At 40.1% G+C, this 27,414-nt stretch overlaps 1 protein-coding gene across 4 annotated transcripts in view; it reads right to left on the reverse strand.

Moving 5' to 3' along the window:
- Window positions 1-27,414, reverse strand: part of CACNA2D3 (calcium voltage-gated channel auxiliary subunit alpha2delta 3) — a 728,899-nt gene that overhangs the window by 69,781 nt on the left and 631,704 nt on the right. The window lies entirely within an intron of this gene.

Below are 27,414 nucleotides of genomic sequence, written 5' to 3' on the forward strand. Positions count from 1 at the left end.
GTGGAATTCTGCACTACAGCGGAACCCCACTGTGGGCTGAAGTCTTAAGTTGTCCAAAATGAGTGAAAGATGGCAGAAAGGCCATCTATAGATATTTGACCTTCAGATATTTGTGTCAATTTTGTGAAAGTAAGCCCAAGGTGAAGTAAAAGGAATGAGGTAAAATGAATGAGTGTGTCTAATTTAAAATATTGTTGGTTAAAGAGTTTTAAGACTCCTGATGAGGTTACCAATGGTAACACATTATGAACAATTTTAAAAATGGTTTACTAAAACATTATAATTAAAAGCTTATATGCTTTTGGAAACATATTATTAATATCTTCATTTTTTAAAAGTTACGATTTTGAAGAAAATGGCAGGAATTACAAGACAAAGATTTAGGGATGCCTTATGTTGCATGGCTACTTCAATTGCTCCTGTTGGCCATTGCAGGGAGGCAGATCTGCCCTGATATCTGGCCCCTTCTGCTCCATCCTAGAGCACTCCTTTCTACTAGTGGGGTCTTCCCTATGGCTCCTTTATGCTAATCTGGCCGAAGCACAAGGACCAACACAAGAACAAACCAGCACCTCACTGGGCATGGTCTATCCTCAAATCCAATATAAAATTTCCCTGTACAGATCTTCCTGCAGGTCCTCCATAGGAGCTGCAGTTCTTGGAGCTTTGGTGACCAGACAAGGATTCCAGCAACTTCATTGTCATTCATTATCGAAAAAACTCCCACCAAAATCCAAATTGTTTTGGAAACTCTAAGGAGACTTCATTCATTCAATCTTTCTCTAAGACCTATGTTATGGACTGCTTTTAATCATATTTCCATTCTTCCATAATATCTTATTCAGACTGGCAGTTGGTATTTGTTTTCACAAATACGCTGAAGATGAAATCATGAGCACATTTCATACTATATTACCAAATATAAAAATGTATGTGATATGGAACTCAAAATATACTGCTACAATGGGATGTAAAATTAATAACAGAGGAACATTTTCATATTGTATTGGTGTAGAAAAAGTTTTGTCCCTGCTGTGCATCACATGCAATACTCCATGGTGCTCTCAGGGAGATCAGCACCCCTACAATGTTCCATTAGGCATAAAAATACATCTTTAGGTGCCTAAATACCTCTGAAAATCTGGCCCTGAGTCCTTTATATTTAGTAATAAATTTAATAGCCTATTTAACAGTTATTAAAGAGCACCTTTCATCAAAGGATCTCAAAGCACTTCACAAAAGTAGTTAAGAATATCATCATTTTACTGATGGGAAAAATGAGACAAGTAAGATGAATGAAAGAATTCACACAGTCAGTGGCAGAATTCAGAATAGAACATAGGTCTTCTGACTCCAAGATGCTTGCTCTAACCATTAGATGACAATGCTGCCTTTCCTAAAAGAATGCAGATATAAATATAAAGTAGCTTGGGGCTCAAATATTTCATTATGAAGTTCTGAAAGGCTAAAGGTCTGTGGATAACCCAGAAAAAATGTATTGTCTCAAAAATCTTTTTCAAGTATATTTGATTGGTCTTAGGGCATAAAATAATCTGACCAAAACAATATCCTGTTCTTGTCTCAGTGCTCTTGAAAAGCACAGGGAATATATATTTCCTCACATGAAGCCTGCAAAAATGCTTTAGTATTACCTCAGGGGTTGAAACTAAAATTATTACTCCATTCACAAGCATTGTTAATTCTTCTGAACATGAGTTCAGTCAAATAATTATAATCTGAAATGTAGGAAACATTCGTAATTGCCATTTATTATACTTTACATACAGATGACTGTTCAAAGCACTGCATGTCAGGAAAAATGAATTCTAAGGAGTTATTCACTCAAAAAAGCATATAAAACACTATGTAGACTTCCTAATGACATTGCACAAACCAGCATATAAACAATAAAAAAGGATAGGATTAAAATGTCATATTAGGATATACTCTCTTCAAAGAAAACTCCTGGTGCTGCTTTCACCATAAAGTGTTAATGGGAGCTGTGTTTTCTCTTCTTGTCTTTCACCATAGAAATATATCATGTAGCACTTTGTTATTTAAAAACAAGTATAAGAAGGATTACAAAGCTTTCCTTGGGGGAATACTTCACAAGGGAAGTATGTAATCTGTTAGGCGTGATATTTAAAACTTTGCCACTTTTGACATCCTATAACCTCGAACAGCGCAGACTGAAGTATGTTACATTTCTGTTTTACTTTCTTAAATAATATTGTACCTTAGAGATTAATGTTGCAGCCCTACTAATAGCCAAATAGCTAAATGATCTGAACAGTGTTTAAAAAAGGATAGAAGAACACTGGCAGAGTTGGTAAAGCCCAACCCTGAAGACTTCACACAAGTGAAACTCCCACTGAAAATCGTGGGAGTTTTACATGAGTGAGAGCAGGCCCAGCATTTCTGTCTGCTTTTTCCCCCTCCTGGTCTGTCCAAGTATACACTGAAATTCACAGAGCTGACACCAATAAAAACAAAACTGCAGCTGCCTGCCTTCTCTCATCTTCATAAAGAGAGCATGTTTCGCAGAAATTAGTCCCAGGATTTCAATTGTCTTTATATTCCAACATTACTTTGTGAAGTTCATTAAAATGTGCACATGAAATGTTTTACAGATGAGCTATGTCATAATTATCTCATTACAGTTTCAAATTCTCTCTCATGTGGTAAGTAATTTATACTGGGCATTAGGATATGTTCAGTATAAATTCATCTTTGATTTAAGCAAGGTTATAGGCTGTATATTTAACACTTGTCTACAAAGGTTTATTATGGAACTTGGGTGTTTGTAAAATGTTATCAAAGAGGAACAATATTATGGTATATTATGAATTGCTCTTATATGTTGATTACGCTTACATTAAAATGGTTTACAAGAATCAAAATGACTTTTAAACAAATGTTGTTTTTCTAGGTACTAGGTATGAATGCCAAATATATTTTTATGATCATTTTCTGATGCTTTACAATTTGGATATCAGATAAGTTGAAGAAATATCTTTCTTGTACTTAGGCTCTAATTCAGGAAAGCACTTAAGCACATGCTTAAAGTTAAGCATGTGAGTTATCCTGCTGAATTCAATGGCTACTCTTTTGCTGGATTGGGACCTCAGCTCTGAAAGGGGCAAGGTCCATGGTCATCCTTTTATTTTGTGAGAGTGAGTTCCATAGTTCCCATGAAAGCTCTGTCTTCCACACTCCCGCTAATAGTTGGCAGTTTCATTGTTCCATAGTCATGGAGAGAGAAGCAATCTCTTAAGCAGCCATGGCCTGTCCCATGGAGGGCTTTGAATGTCAGGGCAGAAACCTTGAAGTAGTCTTTCCAGTATAGAGCTCTGGGGTGATGTGTTCACAGTGACCTGCGTTGCTAAGCAGACAGGCTGCCCTACTTTTAAATCATAGAATATCAGGGTTGGAAGGGACCTTAGGGGGTCATCTAGTCCAACCCCCTGCTCAAAGCAGGACCAATCCCCAACTAAATCATCCCAGCCAGGGCTTTGTCAAGCCTGACCTTAAAAACCTCAAAGAAAGGAGATTCCACCACCTCCCTAGGTAACGCATTCCAGTGCTTCACCACCCTCCTATTGAAAAAGTTTTTCCTAATATCCAATCTAAACCTCCCCCACTGCAACTTGAGACCATTACTCCTTGTTCTCTCATCTGCTACCACTGAGAACAGTCTAGATCCATCCTCTTTGGAATGCCCTTTCAGGTAGTTGACAGCAACTATCAAATCCCCCCTCATTCTTCTCTTCTGCAGACTAAACAATCCCCGTTCCCTCAGCCTCTCCTCACAAGTCATGTGTTCCAGTCCCCTAATAATTTTTGTTGCCCTCCACTGGACGCTTTCCAATTTTTCCACATCCTTCTTGTAGTGTGGGGCCCAAAACTGGACCCAGAGGAGAATGATCATGTCCCTCGATCTGCTGGCAATGCCCCTACTTATACATCCCAAAATGCCATTGGCCTTCTTGGCAACAAGGGCACACTGTTGACTCATATCCACCTTCTTGTCCACTGTAACCCCTAGGTCCTTTTCTGCAGAACTGCTCCCTAGCCATTTGGTCCCAGTAGCAGTGCATGGGATTCTTCCATCCGAAGTGCAGGACTCTGCACTTGTCTGTGTTGAACCTCATCAGATTTCTTTTAGCGCAAACCTCTAATTTGTCTAGGTCCCTCTGTATCCTATCCCTACCCTCCAGCGTATCTACCACTCTTCCCAGTTTAGTGTAATTTGCAAACTTGCTGAGGGTGCAGTCCACGCCATCCTCCAGATCATTAATGAAGATATTGAACCAAACCGGCCTCAGGACCGACCCCTGTGGCACTCCACTTTATACCGGCTGCCAACTAGACATGGAGCCATTGATCACTACCTGTTGAGCCCGATGACCTAGCCAGCTTTCTATCCACCTTATAGTCCATTCATCCAATCCATACTTCAACTTGCTGGCAAGAATACTGTGGGAGACTGTATCAAAAACTTTGCTAAAGTCAAGGAATAACATGTCCACTGCTTTCCCCTCATCCACAGAGCCAGTTATCTCGTCATAGAAGGCAATTTGATTAGTCAGGCATGACTTGCCCTTGGTGAATCCATGCTGACTGTTCCTGATCACTTTCCTCTCCTCTAAGTGCTTCAGAATTGATTCCTTGAGGACCTGCTCCATGATTTTTCCAGGGACTGAGGTGAGGCTGACTGACCCGTAGTTCCCCAGATCCTCCTTCTTCCCTTTTTGAAAGATGGGCAAATTTTCATTGGGAGAATTTTCAGGGCACCTGGTTTCCTCTCCAGATACAATTAATTGCAATGATCTAGTCTAGAGATCAAGAACGTCTGAATCATCTTAGCTAGGTGTGTGTCCAATATGCGGAGAGACAATCTTCTGGCCAGACATAGATGAAGTTGGCACTTTTTGCTATCATGACTATTTGGGCACTGAGGAGTCCAAAAGGGCTTATTTAACAATCTACAGGCAGAGGTCTTCAATAGTGGGGCATATTATAAAGAAAAGGGGCTTATTATAAAGGAAATAACCTTTTCTGCTAATATCTCTAACATCTTGCCTGGGTTCAGCCTTAGCCAGCTGCTCTGCATCTAGATGCTGCCTAGGTCTTCAGAAAGCTAGGAGACTTGACATTTAGGAGATGTAGCACTGGGCACTGACTATGGTACTCCAGCCCATGTATCTCATGATGCAGTCCCACCTCACACCCTACTACCATTGTCTGCTTATCGATAACAAAGTTGAGACTTGGCCTTCAAAATATGAGAAAAGGCTTAAAATCAAGACAAGTTAAAAACTAATCCAGTGCTGTGAGTTTCCTCCTCCTAACACTCTCTTTAGACTAATCAAGAAAATCTATATTAGGGGAGTTGCAGCTGTTCCTCAAGTCAGGCCAATGTTTTCAAATGAAATGCTACTGAGGGTACATTATTATGTCAGCTGTGGCTACAGCACTGAAACAGTTGAATAATAGGAGAGATGAGATTGAGTCCTGCTTTTCCTTTTGTACTATATGCACTATTAAAAGATAGCTGGAGCTAAAGAAGCTACATTGGGTAGCACTCCCTGTGGGGTTCATTACACTCCTGTCCAAACTATGTGCACTATACGTTACTTGAGAAAAGTAATGAACAGAATCTGTTAGCCACTAAGCAAAGGTGGCTTTGGCTACGAGTTCTTACGAGCCCAACTGAACATTGTTTTGTGGCCCCAATACACCACATAGGATGGAATAGAGAGGAATGCTGAGGTGTAAGTGCCACTTTGATGACATTATGTGATGCCATCCTGTTACAATATTGTGTTAATGTGATGACGCTGGATCCCTACACAACCGCTGGTACCAGAGGCCATGCCAGGATGGCTCTGGTCAGTGATGAAGTGACTCTCCAGATGTTGAAGGTTGAATACTTCTCTATATGATTCATTTGGCAGAGTACAGCATTAAAAGAGATTCATGGCATCAGCAGTTACAATAACAAGTGAAGTTAAAACTGAAGGGGTAGTTTGAAATTTAAAGCATATCCATACTATGAATATTTGTACTGGACCAAGCAAATCCCTAGTGCAGTTGTGCTGCACTGAGGTAAAACAGGGCTTGCCGTGGTATAGTTTACTGTAATTTATGCCAGTCAAGCAAAACTACTTTACTAGTTTTCACAAATCTATATTGTGCATCGCATTACAGGAGTACAGGGGGCCCAATTAATGACTATAGGGGGCCCAATTAATCATTGCTCTGGGTCTTGTTTTTTTTTTTACTTATATACTACCACTCTAGTCTAGTAGCATTTTACATTTACGTTGCACAAGGCGGAGGACTCAGCAAAATCAGACCCAGAAAGTTACATGGAAAAATTTTCACCTGAAGTGAGTTACTCTCATTACCACTTGTGAGTGATGCGGTCATCCACAAATACAAAGTCTGAGTTTCAGCACAGCAATACTGTGCTGAATTTTAATAATCCAAACATTTGATACCATATGAAATAATAATTTGTAGTCAATCTACTAGCAAGGCAACAAATAGCCTTTGAAAGCAACTAAAGACAATAGGCAACATTAACTCCATGGAAATATTTTTTTTTCTTTTGACAAAGCTACCCATATTCCTCAGCACACAGGCTATGAAATAACAGATGGCAGGGACCTACAGCTTGAAACTCAGTTTCAAGAAGGCAGTTGCTATTCTGACTTTTCAATGTGTATCATAATCTAGTCAGTCATTTTAAAGCACAAATATGAGAACATAAGGGCTAATGTGCTTGTTTAAAGGACCAAAATGCAAAATACTAGACATGATTAATCACTCAGGACTCATTTAGGCTGCTCAGTCCAAATACTTAGTTACTGGCCATTTGCAATGCAATTGCATGCAAAATTTTCCTTCACTTCATTTGCTAATGGTTTCACTTGTATGTGTATATTTGCCAGTTCAGGTACATTATATTTAAATAATAGATGGTTACAGGGATCACTGAGGGAATAATTCTACTGAAAGGTGAGGGTGGATGGTTTATAACAGGGGTCTCAAACATGCGTCCCGCAGGCCGCAAAGTTATTTGCTGCAGCCTGCCGCCCCGGAGTTATTTCCTGCGGCCACCAAGCTCCCTTCCCCTACCACCTCCCCTCTTTCCCCCAGTGCGCCACATCCCCTCTCCTCTGCCTACCTCCAGGCACTTCCCGCTGCCAAACAGCTGTTTGGCAGCACTTAGCACTTTCCAGGAGGGAGGGGGGAGGAGCGGGGAGCGGCACGCTCAGGGGAGGAGGCGGAGAAGAGGCGGGGCAGGGGCAGGGATTTGGGGAAGGGGTTGGAATAGGGGCAGGAAGGGGGTAGAGTTAGGGTGCGGACTTTGAGGAAGGGGTTGGAATGGGGGCGGGGAAGGGGTGGAAAGAGGCAAGGCCTCATGGAAGGCGTGGAGTGGGGGCGGGGGGGTTCTTTTGTATCTTTATATGAAAACGTGTCAGTGATGCAGCCCTTGGGCCAATGTACTAGTCCTCATGTTGCCCCTGTGGTGATTTGAGTTTGAGAGCCCTGGTTTATAATATCACCAGAAAGCTCAAGTCTTCATTGTAGCCCTTTGGATCCTTTCCTTTTTCAATTATATTGAAACTCCACACGGCTTTTAAGTTTCAAAACATATATATATATAGGGTGACCAGATAGCAAGAGTGAAAAATTGGGACAGCTAATAATCTTATAAATTAGGTATATTACAGAATGATTTGGTTGATAAGACACTGAACTGACACTTCAAGACTTGGTTCAATTCCTGGTTCAGTCACAGACTTCCTGTGTAACCATGAACAAGTCAATTCATCTACCCCGTGCCTCAGTTTCCCATCTGGGGATACAACTTCCCTATCTCACAGGGGTGTTGTGAGGATAAAATACATTATTGATGGGGAGGTGTTCAAGTACTACAGTGATGAGGCACATATGTATCTAGAAAGACAGAGAGAAAACAAATAACTCCTCAGAATGGACCAGCATTTCTCACACTATATGGGTAAAACCTATGTTTGAAAACATGGTCAGCAAATACAAAAAGCAAATTTGTAGCCAGACAAGGAAAATGTTGTCGCTCTGTAACCCTTTCATCAGCAAATAACCTCTTCTCTATGCATTGGTGTATGCTGAAAGTACAGGAGTTCCCACACTGAAAATATAGGGCCTGCTTCCTCCTGTAAAACAAGTGATGGCGGCCAGACTGGGCAGTTCTATAAGAGGGGAAAAGCGGTGGCATCGTAACGCCTTCTACAAGCCAGCTGGGGTTCTGTAGGTTTTTTGAGGGCGAGCTTGGGGCAAAAGTGGCAAAGCCAAAAATCTTCTTCACTCTCTGGGCTATCCAAATGGGAGTGAATGGTACTTTGAAGTTAAAGCTGCACTGACTGCCACAGCACATCCTCTACAGTTCTACTGTGAGGGAAGGCATCCAACGGGAGGGCCAGAGTCTGTCCACAAAACATCATGGAAGAGCCCGCCACACACATGAAAGCTCTGGGACCAGTAGAGATGGAAGCAGAGTTCCACACAGCAGCCTGGGTTCAACAAATGTGGAGACCCATGTCCCTTGCCCTACTCCCGACTCTCCTCCCCTGAAGATATCATTAGAAGGTGAATGTTGTGGAATATCCAGGACCCTGTCTCCCCTCTTTCCACAGAGGATACAATATGGCCCATGATTAGTGATCTTTTCATGCCTGATTCTTTTTATTTAGCAAATAACTTTTATGACAGACTGAGGAGTAATTTAGTTGTCTAATCCACAGGTGCAGGAACTAGGGTGCTGGGGGTGCTGCCGCACCCCCGGCTTAAAGTGGTTTCCATTATATACAGTTTGGTTCAATGGCTCTCACACCCCCACTATAAAAATGGTTCCAGCACCCTTGGCTTAATCTGGAGTTTAGAAGATTCACAGCTTTTTAGGGTAGTTTTATATTGATGTTCAGGCCCTCATATCTCTTCCTCTGCTAACAATTACTTTAAATTAAATTTACGCGACTCCAAAGTCAGAAATATTGGAGTCATATCTTAACCAGAACTTAGTAAGAATGATGGGCAGGCTTTTAGGAAAGAGAAAGGAGGGTGGAAAACTAAGACCTTGTTTCTGATGTAATCCTTATCCACGATTTTACCCTTTCTGTCTTGACTACTCCAATTCTCTCCATTACAATCTTCCCAAATCACTAGTGTGTAAATGTGAACTATTCCAGAATACTGTAATTATACTACTGTCTCTGCAAACAAGGAAATAGCACTTCATAGGCTACAACAAGAGCTATCTCGGATTAGGTTCAAAGCTGTTCTCTTAAGTACCCTGGGTTTTCAGATTAGCCAAGGACCAAATAGCCATAGAGACTGAACAACCTCCTCACACCAGAGATGATTTCCGAGGTATATTGTGAAGCAGCATGCTCTGTAACTGCCTACAGTGTGTCTGCATTGTATATTAAAAGAGTACTTCCATGTCCAGAGCTGAAAGTCTCACGTTTTTCACAAGTGCTAAATTCACCTCAAAACATGTATTTGACATATCCTGTAATGAGGACATAAAGAGGATCGTACACCCGAAAGTCTCTTAATTCCAATACCTTTTAACCAACAAATATATATTTCAGTCACATCATTATGTAACATAAGCATGTTCGAGTATCCTCTCGTGTAGCTATCTCCTAAGATAAAGTAATTCTTTCATCACCAAAGGAAGAATTAAAAATTATGAGTTAGCACTGATATACTATTAATTGTTAAATTTATAACTACTGAATGATAAAAAAAGAAATATGGCCAATGACTGCACCAAACTATTTACTCCTTTTGTGTCTGAAGTACTTGTATGCACCTTTCTTAGAGCACAATGCAATACCTTTCCCTGTAAGAATAAAAAACTATCATTTATTAATTTGGACAGGGTGTCAGAGGTATAGGTAAACACTGTCTTCCAAAATGTGCTATTTTTTGTATTCAGTGCAGATTTTTAATATATTTTCTGATAGGTTCTCCAACATGAAGATTTTTTTAAATGGAGCGTTTTAATTACAAATGTCAGCACTGACATTATTTCACTGGAAAGGTCACAATTACACAGGACAAGTTAATACCGAAAGCAGCGGGCGAAGAAGGGGAAGTAGCTCTTTGTCTGCAAAAAGCACCTATGTATTAGCTGCATCTGCACATTACAATAAGAATCTCCTAGAGTTAAAATGATATCTATAATCAATTGGTCCTTTACCATGTTCAGAGTTTAAGGAATATTATAAAACATTGTTTCACCATGTTGAAGTATGCCATATCCAAACTAAGCAACGAAGCTACCTAGACTATACAGGATCATGCCATTGTTTCCAAGTTTTGTCATGTTTATTCCTATTTGCTTCTCCCAGTTAAACAGTGTAATGTTTGCTTGTTTGTTTGTGGTTTCTTTCTTGGTAAAATGAAAGAATGTTAAACTACACTGATTCATAATTGAAGGGACACTATCAACCTGGTGTAGGTCCCCAAATGTATTTCTTTTATTAGAGGAAAGTATACATCAGAGATATATACTCCCATATCTAAATGTATATCTATGTCTGGAACATAACTAAATATCAAATCAATATTGTATCTGTATGCATACACATACACACATCTCCTGCCTCAACCTGAACTATGGAGTCGCTATCAGTGCTTATTTTGTCCATAAAATAACCTATTGTTAATCTATAAACAAACTTGAAATAAAAACATTTTATAAATATTAAATTACATGCAGATGCATACACACATTGAAATGGTTTCTGGTTAAAATGTTTTTGCGTTCTCAATGGTATTAAAAATTGTTCCAGGTATTATTGATACCTTGATTTAACTGTTATAGGCACAAACATCCTGGCAATGTTGCACACACATCTAAGGTTGCAAATATAATTAATGATGCCACCACAGCTTGGTAGGGTGCTCAAGCATAGTTTGCTAAAGACCAAGATGTCACAATACAGCTCCCCTGTTGGAGCTATGGAGATGCCAGGTATAAATGAGTGAATGTTCATGAGTGGCGATAGTGGAGAGCTAAAGTTCTGTACAATGCTCTAAGTGAAACTTGAAGCTGCTACCCCTCCTCCCAGAAGTTTTTTGGAATTAGTGGTGGGGTCAGTTGTTCTGGCTGGGGGACTCCAAAGATAGAAGGGAGGTTGTGCCAACTGGCATCTCCTCGAGGCAAAAGGAAAGCAGAAAGAAAGGCGAGCATGGGTGCTTGATGGGAGGCAGCACAGAAAGGGGAACAGAATGATGATCCTTGGAGGCCTAAGTTAATTGAAACTCAAACCATCAGGGAAAGTTGAAAGGGCTTGGTTTGCAGCCAAGCCTTGACAAGCTGAATTGTGGAGCTCAGTCTGTGAACACCACCGCTAACCAGACCCTCTTTGACTCTCTGACACATGTCTTCCTTCTGGAGGACTAATGAAACAGTCGCAGGAGGAAACATGAAAAGGAAATAAATTGAGTGAATACATGAAAATATATAGATGCTGCTGACTGAAAATACATTGTATTTCAAGCAGGTTTCAGTGAGATGCTTGGAAGAAAACAGGTATCTGTGAATTACCATTATGACAGTTAGACTATATTTCAAACTTTACAAGGTAGCAGTTGATATGCTGCCAATATTTTAACAAAAGGCTCCCACAAAAAAATGTTCTCCTTTACCCTGTGATAAGCCTGGTGTACGAGGGGTGGGACTCAGGGGAGGCACTCGAAAATCCATGTGTTGTTTTCCCATTTCAGCATAAAAAAGCTCTCTCATAACCAAGGAGGAGGGTGACCAGATGTCCCGATTTTATAGGGACAGCCCCAATTTTTGGGTCTTCTTTTTTATATAGGCTCCTATTACCCCCCACACCCTGACCCAGTTTTTCACATTTGCTGTCTGGTCACCCTACCACTTGGCAAACTTACTTCACTGGAACGATAAACAGCTTGTTCCCGAAAAATTTAATGAGTGCATCGACAGTACAATGCAGCGGTTTTTCCTGTGTAATTTGAAGGTGGGACAGAGGATGGGATGAAAGTGTGTCTAGTGTCTGCAGAATACTCCTGTAGATTTTTAGAAAACACCTGCCACCTAATGCAATCTGGTCCATTTCATTGCCAAAAAGGTGTCCTTTGGTAGTATTTTTATGAGTCTCAGGAATGATATACAGGTATCCAGAGAGGGGGCAAACTTCATCTGAGGCAAGAAAACTGTTCTGGCAGCAGAATTTTTACAAGGAATTCCTATGAGCCTTTGGGAGCCCTCCCTCCAGCACCTCCCTAGAAGGTAGCTATTTCTTAATTTTGATGATAGAGGAAATATGTAAAGATGGAAATCTGACTGTACTATGATTAAAATAAAGAAAATTTTATTTTAATAAATCTCTAACCATTTTATAGTGTTTGCTCATTCACTTTTTGGCAATATTCAAACACATCCCATGACTGGAACAAAAAAATAATACATTTATAAATCTTAAGGGAGGCGTCATGAAATGTCATGTATTTTTTTAAAAAAACATTAACTCTACTTGTTACAATTAAGGTTTTAATCTTACTAGTTGTTAGTGTGGCTTAGTTGGTATTCCTTTCACCTCTGGGCCAAAGGCTCGTGGTTTCAAGTTTCTAATTAGTGAACCTCAAGAGGCTCAGAGTTCCAATAAACAGCCACAAGTTGTGGTCCTTATCTGAACCCTTTGAGTCTGTGACTCCACTCTCCCCTGAGACTCTTCCACAGTTAGTCTCGACTGAAATGCAGCAAGAACAATCCTTCTTTCAACAGTTCCCTTCCTCTAGTTCCAGTCCTGATCACCAAATGGGTTCAAAATCACTGATCTACACATTCCATAATCTCAAGGAAGACTGATTACAGAAACGGGTGCAGCTTCTCTGGTTCTTATTTCCAAATAGGTTGATCTATTCCCTAGTTCAAGTTTTAATGCTAGAACGGTGGCTCATGCCCAATCCTGACACAAAAGTGCAGTGCTGGGCAGGTCCTGCACTGTTAGGGATGGCATTTTTAAAAGTTTAGATGAAGAAAAGATCTCTCTCTTCCTGGTGACGAACAGTTATAGATTCCTTACAGATCTGTGCTAGGTTTTGTGGAGCCCTACATGAAATAACTTTTGGGTCTACATCCAGTTTCTCCCATATGTGACTAAGTCCCTCCCCTCTCCCTCGCTTCTCCTTACCCATGGAACACAACCTGACTGCCTCCTTCTTCCTGAACTGCAACTTCCCTGTGGTTCGATGACCTCATCCCTCTCATCTGTTTGTGTGATACATCCATAGATTGGGAAGCAAGGAGGTGGGGCAGAAGAATGGGATTCTAAGCAGGGAAGGAGTGAGAACAGTTAGGGAATTCAATTTCTGCTGCACCCTGATGGTTTCAGAGTTATACTGTACCACAGACTGGTAACAATACTCCATCTAGCATGATGGGTGTATGCATCTAGTGCCAGGTCCTTGGAAGCATGAGACCCTATTGGTCCAACAGGCCTAAGACCAACACTAGAGAAAACTGTGTCCAGGTCAAAATTCCTTTATTCATCATCACTTGAAACCAACACTCAAAAGTATGTGTTTGATCTATTACTGAACAGATAATAGTTACCATTTTCCTCTACACATTCCCTGTGCTATCCCACTACACTATAAATTGCTTCAGGTTACCATGAATATAAGTGGTAGTATATAAAGTCAAGTACTATTCTATTGTATTTTCTACATGAGAAGTATCTGATTACATGAGCATAACTTGCTAACTTTTCAGTAGTATGTATCTCTCTGCTAAATATTTTTGAAGTAAAATAGCTATTTGCTATAAGGACCAAGAATAGCTTCGGTTTTTGTTTGTTTGTTTGTTTTTGTTTTTTTGACAACATGAATTAGTTTAAGCACATTGTGGTAATCTACAGATTTAGGAGCTCTTTTTAGAAGTGTGTATGCAGAAAAGAGCTGGTGCTTCCCTTGGGGATTTTGTGGGTACTCGTACCTTTGTGTGCGTGCAACTCTGATTTGCATGGTCACTTGAGGCACTCTCCGGAACAAGCAAAAGTGTGCATGCATTAAAAAAAAAAAAAATCTGTGCCTTAATTTTTGTACCTCTTAACTATTTTTAGTAGGAGAGAATAAATGCAAAAAACATGGACAGTAATGGGTAGTCTCCATGAATGGCATTTGCTGTAAAAGCAGCTTTACCTGCCTGTTATCCACTCCTTTGTTTTCTGTTAGCACAGAAAATGCAGTTTTCTTTAGTCTGTACATGAAAAGAACAGAGTAACATGTTTGTTCAATGTAAGCATAAGGTACTTACTACCTTGGCTAAGAGCCAGCTATCCCCAAGTACCCCCTGAACTGTAGGTTTAAGCCATGTTGAAACAAGAAGTCATTAAACAAATACTGGATTTTACTGTACTGAAATGCAGGAATTTTTCCTTTTCATTATCCTCCCTCTCATTTTATCTACTTAAAAGAAAATCAGGAATTCTTTCAAAAAAGATGAGTAGTTTTGTGTGTTTATTGTTTCTCAATATATCAATTACAGGCATGCCTGGTGAGAACTTGAATGGGTGTCCAAAACGTATTTCAGAAGATTGATTAATATGAATTATACCTCTGTTTCCATATTTTAAGTTGTTTAGCCTCATTCCATGAGAACACTTTTCCATTAGCATTTTGAAATCTAATCCCGAAGGGCAAAATTAAACTTGGGGCCAAATGCTGTATCTGGATGCTCACGCAATCCTTACCGATTTAACTGGGACTTACATATATATTTGCGAAAAGAATTTAACCCTTGACCCCCCTCTCTTATACCAAAAAAGCCAAATGTGCGAATTAGTGGACTAATCTGGACAGGTACTGAGCACTTTACAGATAGGGTGCTTGGGATGGAGGGACAGCCTTCATTTTGATTTTGCTATCTTGCATTATTTCATCTTCCAGTCGGAATGCTATTCAAATGTAGAGCTGAGCAGAAACAACTGGTTTTTTCAGTTCACTGGCAGAGGATTTTGGTTTGGGGCAACCAAAAATTTCACCAAACCAAAAAAGTAAAAACTGTTTGGGGTCAAACAAAACTTTCAGTTTGAACCAAACCAAATTTTTCATTTAATTTTCAACTTTTAACCCTTTTAATTTTTTTTAAAATGAAACTGAAATAAATTTTGACTTGAAAAGCTGATTTAAATAAAAAAAATTCATTCTGAAAATGTCAGAATGAAACATTCTGATTTTTTTCCTGAATTTTGGAGGGGTTTTTGACTGATACAATTTGACATGAGTTTACAAAATGTTTCAGTCAACCCCTGTCTACATTTTTCAATGAAAAAGTTGCATGTAAAAATTTCAACCAGTTTTACTCAAATGTTGTTCTTTGTTTTTTGGTAGCCTTTCAGGTCCTTATGCACTAAGGCATAATTTTGTTTTATGACTTGCATATTACTGTATCTAAATAATTAAAAAATTACAACTTTTAAAAAAATAGACTACAGAATAAAAACAGTAAAAATATAAGTACTGATATTTAACAAATGGTTTAACATGTTCAGTGTGCTGTATAAACATTAACTAATTAATCCTCACTACCCCTTGTGAGGTTGGTAAGCACTATGGCTTAGATCTGAAAATGCACTTAAGCATATGCCTAATTTTGAGCATATTACTCGTCCCAGGAAAGTCAATGAAACTATTCACATGCTTCAAGAGAGGCATGTGCTTAAATGCTTTGCTAGATTGGGTCTAAATTCTTTCTCCCAGAATATAAAGAATAAACTTTAACCCTGAGATAAGGGTGAACCTAAAGGGTCCAGATAGGGAGACGCCAAGGAAAGAAGCAGCAACTAATTGAATTGGGAAGCTTGTGGCAGCTGGGGCTAGTGAGGGCAGACCGACTGTTGATTTATTGGACTCTTTAATATAGTCCCGAAGACGTTCATTTGGACTTTGTGACATGGCTGGAGGGCCAAATCATTGAAGACCCAACAAAGTCAATTGGCAGCCGATCGGGGATACAAGGGGCAAGAAAGGGCACAACCTGCTGCTTGAAGGTGCTCCAGAGGTGAGTGTCCCATTACAGTGACATTTTCAAAAATGTCTTAGTGATTTAGGAGCTTAAGTCCCATTAAAAAAATTATGTAGGCACTTAGGAGACTTTCAATGATATTTAGGTTTCTAAGGGCCAGATTTTTAAAAAGGTAGTTAGGTCCCTAAAGATGAAGACAGATTCTCAGTGGGATTTTCAAAAGCACATAGGTGCCTAACCCATCCTGAAACTGATGGGATTAAGGTGATTAAGACCCAGATTTTTAAAGGTATTTAGGCATTGCTGCACTTAGTGTTTCAATGCCTAATTGAGTTAGGAGCCTAAATCTCATTTTCAAAGGGATTCAGGCATTTAGGCACCTAATTCCCTTTGAAAATCTGGACCTAAGTGCTTTTCCACTAGGTGCTTATCTGTATCTTTACTTGGGAAATGGTATTTAGGTTCCTAAATCACCTAAATTAGGTGCTTTTGAAAAATGTCCCCATTTTCCCCACACTTTTGCATTATTTTATAAAATGTTCAGTTTATTAACATTCCCATACAGTATCTTTAATTAATCATAATAATGAATAAGGAGAACACTTTTCATTTCTTGTTACCTTTCAAACATAGATGTCAGAGTGCTTTACCAGTATTAACTAAACCCCACATCACATCTTTGAGGTAAGTATGTTTTTTTTCTCCCTAATAACTAGAACTTCTTAGCACCAGAAAAAATGAATAGAAACTAAGCTGTAAACCACTGAACACTAGTTTTCTTCTTTTTCATTAGAAACAAAGGAAATACAATAAAACAAGCACAATAAAGATACAATAAAGTATTAACTGACTTCAGTAAAACATTTTTAAGGGATTTAATTTTATTCTGGTCTTAAATCATTTTTATAATAAAAAATTGGTAAAATGACAGAGATGGAAAAATAGGAGGATTACATACAAAGCTCTTTGCTTGAGCCAGCAAAGGAGTTAGAAAATGGTGTCTATAAGGAGCTCTGCTTCGAAGACACGATTTCTGCCTATGTAAGGATATGCTTATAGGGTGTTGACTTCATAGCTGAGATTCTTTTTCATTTAATTCACTTATATTAGATTATGGTACTGATTATGATCATATCCACAAATCAGTATTTTAACAGAGTTTCCATGGGAACATTATATGCCCCTGTTTTTTAACTTTGTAGACAAGGCAATGCCTGTTTAACAAGTTGAACTAGTTTGATGAGGACAACATGTTTTGTTTAAGTTACATTAACTCAGGCCAATATTTCCTAATTGCATTACCAGGAGAAACATTTACAGAAGTTCTTTTTTGTGGAAAACCTTCCATAGTCCAGAGTTTGAGTCATTTTAATCACTGAAGAACAGGAAACATCAGCACTGCCATTTCTTATCAAACTGAAAATGTGTTAACTGTTCTTAAATCCATAAAATTTAATCCTTTATCAAATGACAAAATTAGTCTTGTTTTCTACTCTTCATATGTAAGAAAACTATCCCACAGCATCTGGATTTCTGAGAAATTCCTAGCAGAGAACACATGCTTATGAAGCCAGGGTGGTCAGAGGTTAAAATAGTGGACTGGGCATCAGGAGACACAGTTTTCATTCCTGGATCTTCCCCTTATCTTATCTCTTCCCCCTTAACTTTGAGCAAGTCTCTTTCCTTCATCATTATCCTCATTTCACAAATGGGGAAACTATTTCACTTGCTTTGCAAAGGGCTTTGAGGTCTATGAATGAAAGTGCAAAAAAAGGGAAGCATTATTAACAATATGTTGTTACTAAGTATATTAGGACCCAATCTTGGAACACTTATTCAACCTCCAGTCAATTGGATAACTTGCATAAATAAGCATTACCCATCTGAGAAAAATATGGCTGGAGTGAGCCTTTAAAATTCAAGACATAGCATGGATTGTCCCCGCAGACTTCAACAGAAGCAAGTCTTCCGAAAATATTGAGATAATTTTCTTTTAAAATACATAAATACTGTTTATAAAATAAGAATTTCAACAAAGCATACACCCATCAACTTTTAACTTACACAGTCTACAACTAAGAGAAGTAATCTATAGCAAGATTTTTTTAAAATACTGAACTTTATAAAATCACAGGGTGGGGATTTTACTGGCTGTAGTAGATGTTCCCCCTGCCAGCATAAAAAAGAATATGGCCAAAAGAACGATGAGATATCTATAAATCTGAAATGCTAATAAAAGCTTAATAAAAAAAATCAGCAACGAATAGTTTAACAACATTAGTATATAGCAGTAAGTTGAGTGAAGCGAGCTGTGTTTTAATTCACTAAAGCAGTGGTTCCCAAACTTGTTCTGCTGCTTGTGCTTGTGCTCCCAGTGGCTGTGGTTCGCTGCTCCAGGCCAACAGGAAGCGGCACGCGCCGAGGGACGTACTGGCCGCTGCTTCCAGCAGCTCTCATTGGCCTGGAGCAGTGAACTGTGGCCAGTGGGAGCCGCACTCGGCCGAACCTGCAGACGCAGCAGGTAAACAAATTGGCCCGGCCCACCAGGGGCTTTCCCTGCACAAACGGCGGAACAAGTTTGGGAACCACTGGATTAAAGTATACTGTACTTCAGGGAAGCAGGCTACATTTGTTTAAAGACAGTCTCTACCCACACTTCCTATTTTTCAGAAGTCCTCTATTGAGAATAGTGATAAAATACAGGATATATTTGAATGACCCCACCAGGATGCCTTAAAGATAGTTGTCATTTTGATGTGCTCAGTACATTTAATGTAATCTTATATTTCACAAAACAGTATTTTCTCGTTGATCCTCTTTGGAAAGAAAATATTTTTACATTTATATTAGCAGGAAAAATGGCTTTCAGTCAATACTCAGAATAAAGAAAATGGAGTGTGAAAATCAAATTACAGAACAGAGTCGAACAACAGAAACACAGAAAACCTGACCGAACCCCCCGCAAACTTTACAGAAACTACTGCCCCACCAAAGAACTTATATTTAGGGTCAGTTGCATGGTCTGATTGATCAGGACACATTGTAGAATGGAGAAAGATAAGTGAATGTTGCAGCATGCTGCAATTTTTATTAACTTGAATATTAAAGGGCTTTGAGGCTGATCATTCCCCCACAAACTCTAAGGCATTAACTAAGTCTAGGCTGGTGTTCAATGCTATACAACTAAGGAATGAGAGTTAGGTCTGTCAGCCAAACCCCAGTACTGAATTCATGATTCAAACTACTGCTGAATCCCACTGGTTTCTCCCCACTCCCTACTGAGATTTTATCATGAGCACTGTGATAATTGGTGGGTTTTTTAAAGCCCCATTTCCTGGAATCATTATTTCATGAGAATCTCAGCTTTCATTTAAATGAGGCGGGGGAAAAAAGGTAAGTTCCCAGCTCTCATGACTGCAGGCAAAAGCTTGAAAAAGTGAACCATAAAGGCTCAAAACATTTTAAGCCAATCATGATTTCTGGGGTCTGATTCATGATTTTTAATGCTTGGGCTTCGCAGTACTGGATGTAGTTCAGTCTGAGAAGATTTTCCTTACTGCACAGGCTAACAGTGTCCACCCAGCCCCTCTGGGGCTTGTATCCAGTAATACCCAAGAATCTGGCCCTGAAATCTCTTTTAGCATTGGGTACTGGCCACAAATAATTTTAACATTTAAACAATTTATTTATTGACATTTATTACCTGCCTCGCATCTTTTGTGTGTGTTTGCTACCCCTTATTCTTATGATCAGGCATTCAGGATGCTCCGAGGAAAGTGAAAAAACCCACTGGGCACCTTGCCAATGTTAACACAGGGGGCAAAATTCCTTCCTGACCCCAAAAGGTGGTCACACCCACAACAAGCCCAGACACTGAGGTCTGACAATTGTACTATCTGTAGGGCATGGCAGCTTTCAGAAGCAAGAATGATTGCTGCATGCCCAGGAATGCTTAAACACAGAGGATTTGAGGTGGGGCAGGGGGGAGAGGGAGCCAATCAACTTCCTCTACTCTTCAGTTGGACAGTGGGTGCCTGGGGGAGGTTGAGACATTGCTACACCCTGCCCCTGCTTACACATGATTAATACATGTGTTTGCAGGAGGTGAAAAAGGAGGCCCTGGTGTCAGTAAGCAGACCCTCCCTCCAACCAGGGCCTCAGGGGTGGCCATCCCTCTGCTGACCCAATTCATAGGGTTGCCAGATGTCCAGTTTTCGACCGGAATGCCCAGTCGAAAGGGACCATGGCGGCTCTGGTCACCAGGCCGTTAAAAGTCCAGTCAGCAGCACAGTGGGGCTAAGGCAGGCTCCCTGCCTGCCATGGCTCCCAGCAGCTCTCGGAAGCAGTGGCATGTAGGGGCATTCAGGGGGCTCTGCACACTACTCCTGCCCTAAGTGCCAGCCCTGAAGCTCCCATTGTCCGGGAACTGCGGCCAATGGGAGCTGCGGGGGTGGTGCCTGCAGACGGGGAGGCATGCAGAGCCACCTGGCTGCAACTCCATGTAGGAACCAGAGGGGGAATATGCAGCTGCTTCCAGGAGCTGCTTGTGGTAAGTACCGCCTGAAGCCTGCACCCGACCCCTTTTCATGCCCCAACCCCTGGCCCAGTCCTGATCCCTCTCCCGCCTGCTGAACCCCTTGGTCCCAGCCCAGAGCACCTTCCTGCAGCCCAAACACTTCATCCCCAGCACCATCCCAGATCCTGCATGCCCAGCCAGACCCCTCACACCACCCTGTGCCCCAACCCACTGCCCCAGCCCTGATCCCCCTCCTACACCCCAAATCTCTCATCCCCAGCCCCACTCCAGAGCCCGCATGCCCAGTTGGAGCCCTCACACCTCCCCTCCCACATGTCCAAACCCCCTGCCCCAGCCCTGATCCCCCTCCCACACTCCAAACCCCTCGGTTCCAACCTGGAGCTCCCTCCTACACCCCAAACCCCTCATCCCCAGCTCCACCCCAGAGTCCGTACCCCCAACCAGAGCCCTCACACACTTCCGCACCCCAACCCAGAGCTCCCTCCCGCACTCCAAACTCCTCAGCCTCTCCTGCACCCCAAATCCCTCATCCCCAGCCCACACCAGAGCCCACACCCCCAGCTGGAGCCCTCACCCTGTCCCCTGCACCCCAACTCCCTACCCCCTACCCCTGGTGAAAATGAGCAACTGAGGGTGGGAAAAAGTGAGCGACAGAGGGAGGTGGGGCTTCAGGGAAGGGGCGGGACTTTGGAGATGGGGCGGGGCTTTGGAGATGGGGCAGGGCAGGGGTGTTCGGTTTTGTGCGAGTAGAAAGTTGGCAGCAACCCTACCCATCCAGCATCTCTAAGATGGGCAGAAGCATTCTCACTAAGAGTCACAATTCTTACTCAAGGCCCAATTATTGAAATCTTTGCCTGCTCTATTTTGCTCACCATTTCTTAGTATAGTTTTCAGCAAATCAGAGGGGCAACACATTTGCAATGAGAAATTATACAAATTTGTAATTAAAGAGTACAAACTGTACACTTTATCCTGTTTCTGCTGAATTCAATGGGAGCTTGCCTAATTATTTCACTGGGAGCAGAATCAGGCCCATTATCTTCACTGAGTGTATTTAAGGTTGTAAAGTACTTTTAAGTAACCACGCTCAGGCACGACAGTGATTAGGACCATATACTGTAAGTACACGGATTTTGTTTTTACTTTCTAAACCTGGACTGCAGCGATGTGCCTGAAAAGTTGTGCAGAACAATTGTTTTCAGCTAAATTACATAATGTAACATTACACTGTAGAAATTAACTCTATTTACCTGGAGCCTACCTAGCAGCAATAACTGCCTTTGAGAAGAATTAATGAGGGCTTAATTAAAGAAAGACTGTCGGACTGCTCTCCCAAAGTGGATATCTGTTAGTTCCTAAGTTGAGAGCAATGCTATGTGAAAGTCTGAATGTTTTAAGGCACATCATAGGGCAGTATAGAGGTTTCATTTCCATTTCCTTTCCTGCCTGCGCTGCTCTTTTAAGTTGAACCAAATATTAATATAAATTAAACTGCCTACAGTCTATCACAGTGTCATCAGCTACAAGGATACTAATGAAAGTGACAGCTCTCTGCTCTTCCTTCTTACTCAGGGGTTTAAAGAAAGGAAACTTCTGAACTCAAGTAGTAACTAATGAAAACCTATTTAAGTTCTTATTGATGCTACAAATAGTGTCATAGAAATCATTAGTGCAATAAGTTTAGGCTTGGCAGAATTCAATTTAAAAAAAAATTGATGGATAATATTGATGTTTGGTTTTAAGCAATTTTTTCTATTTTTACCCATTTAAATTTTCCCAGTTGCAGGAAATTATGGAGGGCAATAATGACATTATTTAATGACAGCAGTTGTGATTCAGAAAGTTGAAGCTTTATAGTTGTTAAACACAAATTGTCAACATCACGTCAAAACATACAAGGCCAATATCCTGAAATCAAACTCTGCTAAGCAGCATTTTTCTTACTTTGCCTATCTGTAAATTTCATTAATTATCAATGGAAATATTTTTTTACTGGTTTTTGTGTGTATGGTTAAATCAACTTACCAACAATTACCAATAAATCCATCCAAGTAATAATTTGCAGATATTGCATAACTTCTCAAACTCTAAAAGCAGTAGCTTCCTTTCACCCCATATTTTCAGCATCATGGAAGCCTGTAATATGGTCCTTAGAAAATACCTTTTCTAATTCTGATGAAACTATAAGATGGGAAAAGATGAACACTGAGCCACGGACTGCCATTTTGGAAACTGAATGGGATGGAAAGGTCTTGGAGAAAATAGGAATCACACAGGTCAGCCCTTTCATTACATTTGAAAATTACATACTACAGGAGGGAGTAAAAGCAAATAAAGCAGATAAAATGTTGGCCAAGAGTGCTATAAATAGGTGGCTAGAAGAGGCCCTACTATGTCAGAAGCCTTTGAGGACATGCCCAAAATTAACTAGCATTAAACAGAAGTGATAAAATACAAAGGGGCACTCAACTGCTACCTGATAGAATAAACTGATATATTTTACCTGTATGTGTTAGTATCAGGCACTGCTAATGAAGTAGAAGTCAGGTATAAATACTGAGAAAGGATGTGATTAATACTGATGTGTCTCTTCAATTTCAGGGAAAAAGCAAGAGGAAAATAATCTATTTTATGCAGATTTTTTCTTTATGCTTGCCTACAGGCACTCAAAGTGCTGTCATAAGTTTGCTATCCTCTCAACTAATGCATCTACCTGAACCAGAAAGTTCATCCTTCAAATACACTAACAGCATCTGTGGGGACAGCATAATAGAACCTACAATAAAAGCTTGCAGACAACTTATGATAGAACAAACAACTAAGGGCATCTCAGTATCATGACAGTTAGGAAGCATTATCCTCATTTAAATTGAACACTGAAATGTATTCCCAGAAGTTGTTATGCTCTTATTTCTCTTTTCTTTTTGCAATCACAGAAAACATTTCACCCACCACAGAAGGAAATCTTGACTCTTGATGAGATTTAGAAGTAAAATACAGCTAGCTGCTGACATGGTATGTAAATTGTGATTCTGGACACTGTACAAATACATAGAAAGAGATGGTTCCTTACTCTGACAATCTTACAGTCTAATTACACAAGACAAAGAGTAACAGCTACATAACATAGAAAAAATATACAAAATACTTTTTAAAAAAATTGATTTCCTCCACTTCCCATTTCACTGACCCAGCACCTCAGCCAATGTGTTCGTTCCTCCATTGCTGACCCAATCAGCCCACCCCACAGAAACACACTGTTATCTACCTTTTGCATAAATTTTCCTCCCAGGGTCACTCCAATTCTGACTCAACACTCAGTTCTTCCATCCCCACTCCTTCTACTTCTGCAGTCTGGTTAAATTAAATTGCTATACCTGTTAAAGGACTGTAACTACCTATCTATTATTATAACTATCCACACTATTATTTGTAAGTCCTTTTAGTGGCCTATTTTGGAGATACTCAGCAGCAACATCAACTGTGTTTCCCAAGCATTTATCATTTCTGACAACAGCACAACTGAGGCACATGTGGTAAAGGGGGAGGAGATCACCTATATACCTTTGCTTTACTCTCCAGCTTCATATAAAAGGTTTCTGTGGGAGAAAAAGAATTTTAAAGACATGGCGGGGGTTAGAAAATCTGCTTGCCATTAAGAAAAATACCAAGAGATCCCTAAGACGTTGTAGTAGTATAATTCTCTCAGTGCCTGCTGCTACATCATTTTTAAAAAGGCACTGCAGCTATCCTATTTTCAGCATGCTAGCTCGTTCAGAGCTAGGACAGGTATGGTTCAAAGGGCTAGCTACGTTCAAAGGGGGCAGGTGACAAAAGCCCACAGGTAAGCATAAACAAAGTAACCAGGGGGACAGTTATTTTAGACTTGATTCTGACCAACAGGGAGGACTTTGTAGTGAATCCATAGGTGAAAGGCAGTTTGGATGAAAATGATCCTGAAATGAGATTTCATGATTCTAAGGTAGAAAACAAAGAGTTTCAAAGGGAGAAGAACAGAGACACGGGGACAGCAACATGCCATGTACCTCCTTGTAAAACAAATCTGCTATTGAAATAGAGAACAGCAGCAGCAAGCACAGGTATCAATCTCATTTTTGTTCATTGGAATCATATGGAAAGAAAGTATTTGCAATATCCCTATTCCATTTGTGAAACAGTACAATCACGAATCAACAGTGATGTTCCAGTTTCTATCCAGCTGTTATACTGACATATGCTTGCTGGTGATGACTGCAGCATAATGCATATAAAACAACACTGAAGAGGATTACTGTCTCACATTATCCAATACATGCTACAGTGTAGTTTATTGTGCTATTATACACCTGTAATACCTTTTAGAATTACTGATTCAAAATGACAGGTTTCAGAGTAGCAGCCGTGTTAGTCTGTATTCGCAAAAAGAAAAGGAGTACTTGTGGCACCTTAGAGACTAACAAATTTATTTGAGCATAAGCTTTTGTGAGCTACAGCTCACTTCATCGGATGCATCCGATGAAGTGAGCTGTAGCTCACGAAAGCTTATGCTCAAATAAATTTGATGCAAAATGTAATTCCTTACAGAAAAACAGATAGAAAGCCTGATCTAAAGACCATACTGTGGTCTGTTCCTGCAAGCTACTGAGTAGAGCTGGTTGGAATTTTATGAGTAAACAGCTTTCCCCCCCTTGAATATGCTGTTTTGTCAAAACCAAATTGTTTTGCTGAAACGTTTCAGTTATGATGGACTTTTGATGAAATACAGGCAGATTTCCAACGGTTTCCTGCCAGCTCGCCTGGTGGGGTGCTGGAGACACAAGGACTTCTAGTGTCCTCAGCTCTGGAACAGTCTCACCAGGCAGTCTGCCCCAGGGCTGGAGACCCCAGGACTTCTTGGAGCCTGGAAGCCTCAGTTCCTGGCCCCAAAACAGGGATCCTGGAAGTCCTGAGAACCGTGGCTCATATCAGGGCTTTCAAACTCCCTGCAGCAGAGCTGGGAACATAGGTTCCCAAGATCCATGGCTGCTTTCTACTTGTTAGTCCACTAGCGCTGACAAGGAGCCAGGAGCCTAGAAGCCCTCTGAGCCATGGAGATTGGGCTCCCAGGCTCAATTTTGTTTCAAAAATTTTTAAATAAAATGTATTGATTATTTCAAAAGGAATTTGCTTGCAGAAGAGAAAATTCCTCCCAATGTCAAAAGTTCTACTTTTTGACCTGAAATACAGTGGGTTGTTTTTCAGAATTTCCTGTAAAACGGGAATTCTGACTTTTGAATATCTCTACTACTGAGCAATCTGTTCCTGATGCAACAGAGTATTTAAGCATATGATCAAACAAGTGTTCAAGTGCTCTCCTGGATTAGGGCCAGAATGCTTAGAACCTTGCCTAAGTCAATGGGAAGACTCCCACTGATTTTAATGGAAATTTCCTAAAACCAGAAATTCAGCAGTTAAAAAACTAACAATTTTATATCTGAATTAAATTGAGATTAATTCTAGCATTATGCCCCATGAAATCCCATTAAAGTCCACACACTCTGTTGTTCACATAACTATTTCATTTACACAGGTATTAAGTTAATGAGAGAAATCCCTATTATGAATCCACAGAACCTGTAGTTTCAAACATTCATTTATCAATTTAACTAAATTGTTTATACAAACACTTTGCCACAAAAATGGTAGTGATAAATGCTATTTTGTAGTAGAATTAGAGATCTGCAGCTAAAGAGACACAGTATGTATTTTATTTTACTATCTCATTATAGACTGAGCGTGTTTTAAATATCACTAAAGAAACCATCTTTAGCAAAACCTCTTCCAATTTTGATAACAGATTATGTATTAAAATAAACATATACAACTCACAGAAAATTAAATTTTTATGGTATTAGAAAATACAATGTCCCCAAATTTGTCTTAGAAGTAACATCATGGTCACCTGTGACTGAAAAATGAAATTTCTAATTAAACAGTGCTACAAAAAACAACCAAAATGCACCAAGAAAAAGCTGACAAAAGAACTTGTTCTTTGGTGTAATAGGAGTAAATCAAGAATGATAATGAAATTGATCCCAATTTATACTTTTCAAGCTGGGAAAAAATGGTCTAAAATATCTAAATAAAACAACATGTAAATCCTATCCTTTATCTCAGACATGCTTTTCCAATTCCCATTTTCTTTATCCTTTTGTTTCTATTACTTTTATGTCAAGTAACATCTGTTTCTATTTACTGTAGCAGCAACATGAACTCACTAATTAACTTTAATCATACTTATCTGACATACATTTTATCTATATCTGCAAAGATGTACAGCACGCACAACAGCTTATTATTATAAGTTGGGAATTGATTGAAAATTGAAGCCTATTTTACTGCTGCTACTTGTGACGGCACCAATAAGTATGCAGACACATGAAATTTGATTTAAAGGCCTCTGGCTGCAACTTTATCTAACTTGTAATTAAGTGTAAGGTAACCCAGCATCGCTATTCCCTGCGGTCATTCTTGACTCCAAAGGCCTTGCATCCCCTAAACCAAACCTTCGATCAAAAAGACTGGGCTCACTGTAGAGGGAGTGCTTGCAACTGAGCCAGACCAGAAAGCCCGTGAGCCCGCTCCGCACCTACATGACTCAGACCCTGCTTATTCCAAACCCCTGCTGGAATTTTGGGGAAAGGGGCTATCACAAACCAACCTCACAAAAGGCTCTCAGCCAAAGTTGTCACATACAAACAATACATAAACTGAGTCTCCTACTGGATTCATAGCCTCACCTCATCTAGCTGAAAAAGAAAACTGAAACCTTCCAGGA

The sequence above is a fragment of the Lepidochelys olivacea genome (genome assembly GCF_965140295.1).
Source record: "Lepidochelys olivacea isolate rLepOli2 genome assembly, chromosome: 7".
Lineage (NCBI taxonomy): Eukaryota > Metazoa > Chordata > Testudines > Cheloniidae > Lepidochelys > Lepidochelys olivacea.